This window comes from Gigantopelta aegis, chromosome 5, assembly GCF_016097555.1.
Source record: "Gigantopelta aegis isolate Gae_Host chromosome 5, Gae_host_genome, whole genome shotgun sequence".
NCBI lineage: Eukaryota > Metazoa > Mollusca > Gastropoda > Neomphalida > Peltospiridae > Gigantopelta > Gigantopelta aegis.
In genome coordinates this window covers 3,787,908-3,798,229 of record NC_054703.1, presented here as the reverse complement: position 1 = coordinate 3,798,229, position 10,322 = coordinate 3,787,908, and the positions used below count along the sequence as shown (strand labels likewise).

General features: G+C 34.6%; 1 long non-coding RNA gene across 1 annotated transcript; it reads right to left on the bottom strand.

The window, feature by feature from the left end:
* Positions 1-1,477: 1,477 nt before the first annotated feature.
* Positions 1,478-10,322, bottom strand: LOC121372862. The gene is made up of 3 exons (XR_005958009.1): positions 10,199-10,322; positions 5,925-6,031; positions 1,478-2,611 (listed from the first exon to the last, which is right to left on the bottom strand). It is a non-coding gene; the product is annotated as an uncharacterized LOC121372862 (long non-coding RNA).

Below are 10,322 nucleotides of genomic sequence, written 5' to 3'. Positions count from 1 at the left end.
AGTAACTCACATGAAAGGGGTCATTCAACAATTACACAACACTAAATACAGAAGATGGATCATGGCATGCGTTAAAACAACGTTATCTGGGACAGAGTAGAGTGTCAGTCAGTTGCAACCAAGTTTCATTTGATTAATCAATGAACTGACCTGAGCAATTTTAGAGGTTGGCCAATTTGGGTCTGCCCGCATAGAAAATATTTGATAATAGTAATTTATCATACATGAGAGTATGCTGAATATTTTGCTTACTCAATAAAATAAAAAGGCGCTATATTTTTATATGATTTACTAGATAGCCAAGGGCAATTTATGGATTATAACACTTTTAATACAAAATATAATATACAATCAATTTTTTGAGAATATGCATTTTTAATATGTGAAATCAAATTATTTATACGAAGCAAAACACATTTAAATAAACAAACATACGATGTGCTTAAACATCGAGTATTTCCTTCGAAAATAAAGCTTCTTGCGAAAAACAAATCGGGAAGTAGAGAAATATATAAAGCACTGAATAATGCTACTGTAGTTCCTACATCACAATTGGAATATTCCCGTGAAGGATGCTGTTTTCCTACTTCAAAAAGGGCAAAGTATTATAGACTGCCATTTATGATTTTGAAAGACCCAATTCTACTGTGGTTTCAGTACCACATTTTACATAGGATTATACCAACAAAGTGTTTTTTATATAAAATAAAGTATATTGCTTCCAGTACTTGTAACTTTTGTAATCAGCAACCAGAAACATTGCAACACTTGTTTCATTATTGTCCTAAAGTCAGTGAACTTTGGAAAACTATAGAGCAATGGTTACAGCAAAAAGACGAATATATTCAACTTGATAAAAGTATGGTTCTATTTGGCAGCATACATACAAATCATAAGTTTGTGAATTGGCTTATTGTCAATGTAAAGCATTATATATACATATATATATAGAACAAAACTTCAAAAGAATATACTTCATATAACTGGAATTAAAAATGTAATTACAAATAAATTACAAACAGAGAAATACATACTCTATACAACTGTTCACATAAAGAGTTTGATGAAAACTGGGCATCTTGGCAAAGATGTCTAAACAATTAAATTTAGCCTTAATAGTTAAAAATAACTCCAATATAAGACACATACTGTTAGTGTGTTTGTTGTTGTTTGTTTTGTTTTTTTGTTTTTTTGATCCTAAAAGCCAATAACGTTTGTTTTCTATATTTGGAAATATTAATTTTTCTTTTCTTCTTTTCTCTTGGTCTATCTGTTTAATTTCTCTTTTATTATATATTTATTCTGTCATTAATTTTATAAATATCTGGGGCAATAAATATATTTTAAAGCGGCATTCCCTGAAATATTTTTATTATTTAAGCATATAGAACAGAAAATCCCATTACGTTTGGTGCATATAAGACGCCGCACTCCGAATTGGTTTCACTACACTGGCTTTTCCAAGTTAAAAATAAACCCGGTATTTTGAAAGTGGAACACTTTTGGCGGGCGCCCACTGGGCTAAAAATAGTACGGTTGGGCTATTGTTGCATTATAAAAACCGAGCAGTCAATTTCTAGCAGCCAATTACGCTAGCAGCCGATTTCAGCAGACACTCATGTCGACGTTCTAAACATCGGACTCGTACGGCTTTCGATTGTTACCTGTATTTCACACTTTTAAACACACTGCTATGCTAATTTTTATTATTCACTACAACTTAAGAATTTTAGAGTTTTAAAGAGTATCTTTATATAAAAACAACACAAAAACAAAATAACAACCAAGACTCATTTTGACAGTCTTATTGTTACTAATATCCGTATAAATACAACTTAACCGTTTTATTAAGCACTGTTATAATATCTGCAGTATCACTTTAAAAATCCTTCTGTACTACGGTAATATAGGATGTCCAGCTAGTTTCGTATAGACCACCCCACAACACACATTATAAAAGGTGTACAAGTCCGGTGTTTAGAACGTCGCCATGCGGGTCTGCTGAAATTGGCTGCTAGCATAATTGGCTGCTATGAAGTGGCTGCTAGTATCTGCTCGGTATTACAAAATGGCGAGCATTGTTCTAACTGGCTAGTAAGCATTTGACGATATGCGCCAATGACGACAACTCGCGAGTGAATTAAAAGTGCAGTTATACTTGTATTTGAACTTAGAACTTGATTGTATACGATTGAAACCAGACACTACAGCTTTAAAAATATATAGTAATAAAACAAAAATAAATGGTCTAGCACAATGTTGGTGGATGGGCCATTCGGGCCACAACAGTGTGAGCCCGAAAAATGTCGAGTTCCAAATAGGATGCATTTAAGACATAGTTTACTAAGTGTGTTTACTAATATATTTTTAAATCAAAAGAGAAACACCGTTCAGTTTCAAATAGGATCGCTTTAAAACATAATTTACTATGCTTGTTTACTAATATATTTTTAATCACAAGAGAAACACTGTTTAATTGTGGCCTTGATAGCCACTTTCTCTCTAGTATTCCGACACTATCTAGGAATATTTGAGAAGCCAGGGTTGTCAAATTCATCTGTTTTCGGTCGTTTGTCCGTTTTGTCCATCATCACCTTTGGCATGCTTTACCCTGTAAAGAGACATAATCTGTGCTTTATTCCCAGCCATACATGACAAAAGCCCAGTGTGTTATGATAACCAAAATAAACAGATGATAATAAATTATTTTCCAACTATTATCACGTCTATGGGTTGTAAATAACGCCTGTAACTATTTTACATTTATTTCTTATCCTGTGTTGTAAATAGTACATGCAGTGGACTGTTGTGGATAACGACTTTACAACTTACACATTTTACATTTATTTCTTATCCTGTGTTGTAAATAGTACATGCAGTGGACTGTTGTGGATAACGACTTTACAACTTACACATTTTACATTTATTTCTTATCCTGTGTTGTAAATAGTACATGCAGTGGACTGTTGTGGATAACGACTTTACAACTTACACATTTTACATTTATTTCTTATCCTGTGTTGTAAATAGTACATGCAGTGGACTGTTGTGGATAACGACTTTACAACTTACACATTTTACATTTATTTCTTATCCTGTGTTGTAAATAGTACATGCAGTGGACTGTTGTGGATAACGACTTTACAACTTACACATTTTATATTTATTTCTAACACTGTAATAATACACGTTTTGTCCTTTAAATAGCCATGTCGATCTAGAAGACACTGCAGTCATAATGATTTTGTCTTTTAAATAGCCATGTCGATCTAGAACACACTGCAGTCATAATGCTTTTGTCTTTTAAATAGCCATGTCGATCCAGAACACACTGCAGTCATAATGCTTTTGTCCTTTAAATAGCCATGTCGATCCAGAACACACTGCAGTCATAATGCTTTTGTCCTTTAAATAGCCATGTCGATCCAGAACACACTGCAGTCATAATGCTTTTGTCCTTTAAATAGCCATGTCGATCCAGAACACACTGCAGTCATAATGCTTTTGTCCTTTAAATAGCCATGTCGATCTAGAACACACTGCAGTCATAATGCTTTTGTCCTTTAAATAGCCATGTCGATCCAGAACACACTGCAGTCATAATGCTTTTGTCTTTTAAATAGCCATGTCGATCCGGAACACACTGCAGTCATAATGCTTTTGTCTTTTAAATAGCCATGTCGATCCGGAACACACTGCAGTCATAATGCCTTTGTCCTTTAAATAGCCATGTCGATCTAGAAGACACTGCAGTCATAATGCTTTTGTCCTTTAAATAGCCATGTCGATCTAGAAGATACTGCAGTCATAATGCTTTTGTCCTTTAAATAGCCATGTCGATCTAGAAGACACTGCAGTCATAATGCTTTTGTCCTTTAAATAGCCATGTCGATCCAGAAGACACTGCAGTCATAATGCTTTTGTCTTTTAAATAGCCATGTCGACCTAGAAAACACTGCAGTCATAATGCTTTTGTCTTTTAAATAAACATGGTGTTAACAAAATGTGGATTTGTAAACACAAAAACATCAAAGAACTAGTTAACCAGATTTACGAGCATGTAATATTAATAACATGGACTGAATGAATGAATTAATGTTTAACGACACCCCAGCACGAAAAATACATTGGCTATTGGGTGTCAAACTATGGCAAATGTAAAAACAATATGATGATCAACATCAATATACAAATTCAACATTTAAATTAAAACACAGTGTAAACAACTGTGTAAAAATACAAATACCACAGATATATAAAATTAAAATTTAGATTACAAATCAGTATCGCGTAAAAATTGTAATACAAATTATGGATGGAATCTAAATGATTCCATCACATTTATTTGTCCAAATGTATTTTTTCGAGTTTCTGTGAGATGAGGACACTCCACCAAAATGTGGCATACCGTCAGAGTACACTGACAGTGCTCACACTGAGATATAGGATCCTTCTTCAAAATAAATGAATGGGTCAAGTATGTATAACTGATGCGAGCACGACACAATATAAATGAATGGGTCAAGTATGTATAACTGATGCGAGCACGACACAATATAAATGAATGGGTCAAGTATGTATAACTGATGCGAGCACGACACAACATAAATGAATGGGTCAAGTATGTATAACTGATGCCAGCACGACACAAAATAAATGAATGGGTCAAGTATGTATAACTGATGCCAGCACGACACAATATAAATGAATGGGTCAAGTATGTATAACTGATGCGAGCACGACACAACATAAATGAATGGGTCAAGTATGTATAACTGATGCGAGCACGACACAACATAAATGAATGGGTCAAGTATGTATAACTGATGCGAGCACGACACAACATAAATGAATGGGTCAAGTATGTATAACTGATGCGAGCACGACACAACATAAATGAATGGGTCAAGTATGTATAACTGATGCGAGCACGACACAACATAAATGAATGGGTCAAGTATGTATAACTGATGCGAGCACGACACAATATAAATGAATGGGTCAAGTATGTATAACTGATGCGAGCACGACACAATATAAATGAATGGGTCAAGTATGTATAACTGATGCGAGCACGACACAACATAAATGAATGGGTCAAGTATGTATAACTGATGCGAGCACGACACAACATAAATGAATGGGTCAAGTATGTATAACTGATGCGAGCACGACACAATATAATATTTCATCCTCCCTGCAGTCTATAGGACCGCCACTCCCAAGATAGCATGAAGCTTGTTCGCAACCGCACCGTCCCACTCATGTTGTCAAGTCAAACAGATAAATTGGTTGATACTATGTTTAAAATTGGTATAAGGTGTGCCCACCCTAGCATGAGGCAAATCCAAACCAAACTTAACAGCAGAATCTGTCTTTTCATTGCCCATGATGCCAACATGGCTGGGCACCCAACAAATTATAATATCTTTATTGGCAATGGATACAAAGACACACTTTCATATCACCATCCCAATTAAGGGATGTTCCAGCTTGATATTACTTAAAGCTTGGAGACACGAAAGTGAGTCGGTAAAAATAATAAATCTGGATGCAATCGAATCCTTGATTTCTTCCAAGGCTTTAATTACTGCCCAAACTTCTGCACTAAAGATCGAAGCCGAGTTAGACAGTCTCATGGAAATGACTGTGTCTGATGAAAAACTGTAGCACAAGCCACAAAATTCCCATCCCGTGATCCATCTGTATAAACAGGAATGTAATCATGGTACTTGTCTTGAATTTCCATGAAAAAGTGCTCATATACAACATCATCTGTACGATCTTTCTTCAGATGTGCAAGATCAAACACAATTTTAGGTGATGTAAAACACCAATGTGGTAAAACAAAATATGAAACAGTTTCCAAAGTGTCTGTTAAATCAATGTTGTACAAATAGCATTTGTCTATAGGATTTAATTACCTTGTAAATTATTCAAACAGTGGGTATAACAACAGCCAATACAACAGCGATCACAAGTCCAGATATAGCGCCTGTACTTAAGCCAGACATGCCCTCACTGTCAGGTTCTGAAAGTATATACAACTGTCAATTAACAACAATGATCAGATTCACAGCTATAACACACCCACCTAAACCACCAGCTATACACTGGACTATCAGTGTGTGAAAATATATAAAATTGTCATTTAGTAACAAAACTACAATCAAGGCTATAACTGCAGCTAAACCACATAATATATCAATCCTATAAACCATGTGGACTATCACTTTCTGAAAATATGTAAATATGACATTTATCAAAGCGATCACAATCACTGGTATATCACCTCAACCTAAACCACAAGGGAAACACAACCACAATCACAGCTATAACTCCTGCTAAACAACAGAATATATCAATCATGTAAACTATGTGGACTATCAGTTTCTCAAAATATGTAAATCTGTCAGTTAACAGAGCGATCAAAATCACCATTATAACACCTCCACCTAAACCACCAAACATATGCATGTTTTCCTTGTGGTCAAAACGTTTCCTAAAGAAACAATAACATACCTGTCAAGTATTGAAATGAAGATTGTAATAATCTATTTATAGCCGAGCGAAGCGAGGTCGCGCTGGGGGAGGGTTCCCTGGGAAATGCCCCCCCCCCCCCCCCCCCCCCGCCGAAAAGTTTGCAATAGTACATTACAAATGCATTCTGGAGACATTTTAGGTACCGTAATGAAGTGATTTTTACCAATTTCCATTATAAGTACTATACAACATTAACAATCAAAGTTGATAAAAATGTACAATGTGCACATAATCCTTGAATGTCTTTTCAAAATACAAATTTCTAGGTTGGCGATAAGGTGCAAAAGGTGAAAATAGACTACTTCTTAAAAATAACTAAAATATACTGTTTTCAAATACACTGTAATTTCAAAATAGTAGCCAAATGGCGATGTTGGAGACCTATATAGCACTAAGCTGGAAATTTTAGTCACTTTTATACACTCAGCTAGTATGTAACTCGGGCCTGCGCAAATTAAATAGTTTGCATAACCTGAAAAGGGGTTATGGCAAAAGATTTTGCATAACCTATTTTGAATTGCATAACCCTTTTTTTTATAATTAAAAACAAAACAAAAAAACACATATTTTTAAGAGATTTATAGAAATATATTATTAGGTCAGGCTTGACCTGTTATATAAAACACGTCATCATGTGTGCATAACTACGTGTGAATAAATGAGAATTCACTGCAAGGCAATCTCTTACCATTAATTGTATAATATTAGTCTTTTATGTGAATAATGTCATGGAATTCAGTCGTGAGTGGGAAACTCGGCGTCACCTTGTTTATCTGAGGAACAGTGGATACTGATACTGTCACTGTCATTATCACTGACACTGTCGTCATCGTCACTCTCACTATCCTCCACATTGAGGAACAGTGGATACTGATACCATCACTGTCATTATCACCGACACTGTCGTCATCGTCACTCTCACTATCCGATTCGGAATTACAGTTAATAATATGATCACCATGACTCTGGTTCGAGATTATAACGACCATCACAATATCGGCATTTTTGATTGGTTAAATTCGGTTATAACGACTTCTGACAACCAATGGGAATGCACGTACTTTGCAAGATATTTATACAAACTTGACTGGGTTACGTTACCCGCTACGAAAAAGCACTGCGTCGGGAACAAGTCTAATGTGTTGGTACGTTGCCGGGATTAATCATTCAGTAAATTTTACACGAACGGTAAACCGGTAAATCAGTTGTGCCAAATAAAATGGCATAACGGATGCACGAACGAAACGGTTGTTCATACAATTTGTGCAGGCCTGTAATTGCTATCACACTGCATTATAAGTTGCAGACTTGCACTTTTGTAGAAGTACACGGCAATGACACTTGTCATAACATGGAGTGTGTCTGGCGTCACCCATCAGTTTGGTGGTCAGCAGGCCGTTGAGAGTCTTTGTGGACAGAGACGATCGGAATTCTGGTTTGTTTGTGGGGGTTTTTTGTGGGGTTTTTGGCTGGCTTGGATTATTAAACAAGCAATGAAACACGAGCGACGATTGGTCGACATTTATTATGTGTGACGTAACTCACAATTGGACCAATGGATATGCGTGTAATTCACTAATAGGACCAGTGTAATTGAATGGGACTGGTGTAATACCCACATACTACAAACGGGTCGCACTTAAAAGGATCAATTTAAGGACACACTGAAATATTTTTTTTTAAATGTTTTTTTTTTTTAAAGCGGAATACTATCTTTATAATTCGTAGGGCGGAATGGGAATTAAATAATCGTGATTATTTCGCGAAAATCGTAACAGCTGGCAACTATGCAATAAGCATTGGGATCAAGTATAACTTTAGCAAAACACTTTTTTTAAATACTTCAACAGGAGTAGGTCTATGCAGATGAATAGTAGACGTAGCGTTTAGGTAACATGCACGTTGATATAACTACACGAATATTTCAATGCAAAACAATTTCAAAGTTGAATCAGTATGTATTATTACAAACCACTGAAAGATCAAAGTCTAGACAGAAGAAACTATTTAGGAGATGTATATTTATTATCTATGTACCAAAGATGTACAGTCTAAAGACTAAAATAATGTCTGCAGACAGGGAAGGGGTAGGGGAATAATATAAAAAATGGATAGAATAATACATTGTACACATATACCAAATGTGTAATTTAAATTTTTTTAATCATTATCCTCAGTCATAAACACTTAATTTTTATATGACTGGCGAACTGGATATATTATCATGTAGTAACACGGTCTTGTTTATAACGTCTGTATATTATATAAATTTATGGTCGTATTTAAAATTTGTTTTGTTTAAAGACACTGCTAGAGCACATTAATTTATTAATCATCAGCTATTGGATGTGAAATATTCAGTAATTTTAGACATATATTCTTAAAGAGGAAACCCGCTACATTTTTCCATTAGTAGCAAGAGATACTTTATATGCACTGTCTCACAGATAGGATACCACATACCGTGGCCTCATACCAGATCATTTGTGGCGCACTAACTAGTCTGAGATATAGTCTAATGAGCTGGTCATCTTACAGTTATTGAATACCAAATTATTTGTTACTAGCAGAACGATAGATATATATATATATATATATATATATATATATATATATATATATATATATATGTGATAGTGTTTGTATATAGTTTTAATTGTTTTGACATGTAGTAAGTCTAGGTATGGTTATCTATAATAATTATGTTGACATGTAGTAAGTCTAGATATTATTATCGATTACTCGGGTATTGAGATACAGATGTGCATTTCTTGCATGTGCGACTGTAGGCACGTGCGTTGCGCCTTCTATTGTTCTCTTGGCTATATAAACTCTGGTTTGTAGGATGTTTGACTACTATATAATGCTCGGTTGGATTCGCTGCTGGAAGAGGAGAAATATTCGGTTCTTGTAAGTTTGCATTTAACTTTAATGTGTTTTATGAAGTACTTGTAGAATATTGTAGAGGTCTTTACAGATGTCTTTATATTAAATTGTGAAGTTTATACTAATACATACGCTTAGGTAAGGGGAGTGTGAATATATTGGACGGATTGGAATGTCTATATGCTCATGTAGACATGTATTGAAGAATATTATATTTATTACATGTATTTGAAACTGGTCAGTTTATACCTGATTATTAATAGTTATAATTTCATAGTTGTACGATGATTTATTTCTAATTCAGATTCGTCGTTTGTGCACGTGATGACGTGACGAATTACTTCGTTACTGGGACAGCTTGGTCCACATACTTGGTATGTTTATGAATATGTTTATGAATAAATTGTATCTGCTATATTTAAGAAATGGGTTATGTGTAGATTATGAAGGTACAATAGTTCATATTATGTGGGTAGATATTTTGTATATTATGATTTTATATTTGACGTTTGTTACGAGGTTATTGTTGACTATTATATATATTATATGTAATATTAGGATTATAATGATTTAATATTGTGTAATGTATGTTTTGTCATGTATATGAAGTAATTTGTATGTGTATTATATCATACCATTGGATGATTAACATTATATTTTTATTACTGGTGTATTTACAGTGATGTTGGTCATAATAATTAATGGATGGAATTATTTGTAATATTTGCAGAGCTGTAAAGAAATAAAGAATGAGAAAATATGAATAAACCTGAGTAACATTCCACCTCGCTGTCGTCTGTCGTCTATTTGAACCCAATTATGATGCTGCTACATTTGGAGCCGACGTAGGGACAAGACGTGTTCTGCTGAGGGATAAGACGTGTTCTGATGAA